Source organism: Microcebus murinus, chromosome 23 (genome assembly GCF_040939455.1).
Source record: "Microcebus murinus isolate Inina chromosome 23, M.murinus_Inina_mat1.0, whole genome shotgun sequence".
NCBI lineage: Eukaryota > Metazoa > Chordata > Mammalia > Primates > Cheirogaleidae > Microcebus > Microcebus murinus.
In genome coordinates, this window is record NC_134126.1 from 2,455,713 (window position 1) to 2,456,974 (window position 1,262).

Below are 1,262 nucleotides of genomic sequence, written 5' to 3' on the forward strand. Positions count from 1 at the left end.
AACATTTTGTTCTAAAAATTCTCCCCAATTCAAAATGAGAAAAATAAATAAAGCTAAATACAAATGATCCAATAAAAATAATCCCAAGATAATAAAAGAGACAATGTTATTAACTTTGTAGTAATTGCCTAGAAAAACTAAGACTGGGAAACAAATAATTAATGAATTACAGCAATAAAATATAGAAATGGAATTTAAACACAGGTTTTCTTCTTTTAAAGCCTGAACTTGTAACCACCACATAATATTTCCTTGTCCTAAAAAAATCTTGCAGGAAATCATAGTATTTATTGATAGAATCTTAGTTTTAGAAAAAATTAAATATATTAGTGAATAATATGACAACATTAAAATCATGCAAAGAATAGGATATTTAAGAAAATAAAAATTGAAAATAGATTACAAAACACGATATTCAAAAAGATCAAAACAAATAGTTACATCACTAACCAATATTATACTTACTTAAGACTTGAAGGATATACTAATGTATATACTAATGTATATACTTCTTAATGTATATACTATAGTATGTACTATACTATATACTATAGTATGTACTATACTATATACTGAAGGAAGTATATACATTAGTATATACATTAATATATACTATACTTGAAGGAAGTATATACATTAGTATATACATTAGTATATCTTTCAAGTCTTAAGTAAGTATAATAATGGTTAATGATGTTACCATTAATTTTTGTATTTTTCTGTAACCATTCAGAATTTTAAAATTTTATTTTATTTTTTTATTTGTTTTAATATTTTTTATTTGGGTCTTCTGGTGAGGACTGGAAAACCTGCTAGACAAATTATAAAAGACCTGTAGCACTAGAATTTTAAATTTTATTCTCTTTTGGGTAGATGCCTAATAATGCTATTGCTGGATTGAATGGTATTTCTATTCTAATTCAGAAATGAAAGCAGTGCATTATATTAACCAAAATTTAACAAAAATTCTTCTTTTTGTGCTACCAGAATACTTAGACAAAAAAATCAGTTATCTTATTCTGTATGGTGTTCATCCCTAGTGACTGGTATAATTTTTTAGATAGCTTTGTTTCTGTTTGAGCAATAAATATAAAATTTTGCAATATACTTCCAGATGTAAGTTGCTATAGGTTCTTCTAAATATGATTAAGGAAAGATGAAAGATAGATCATAATAATAGAAATTATACTTTTTTCCTTTTATTTCATCATATTATGGGGGTACAAATATTGTTAGGGTTACATATATTGCCCCTGTCCCCT

General features: G+C 24.9%; 1 non-coding gene across 1 annotated transcript; it reads right to left on the reverse strand.

Moving 5' to 3' along the window:
- Positions 1-781: 781 nt before the first annotated feature.
- Positions 782-843, reverse strand: LOC142864026 (U7 small nuclear RNA). The gene has a single exon (XR_012914623.1). It is a non-coding gene; the product is annotated as a U7 small nuclear RNA (small nuclear RNA).
- Positions 844-1,262: the final 419 nt, after the last annotated feature.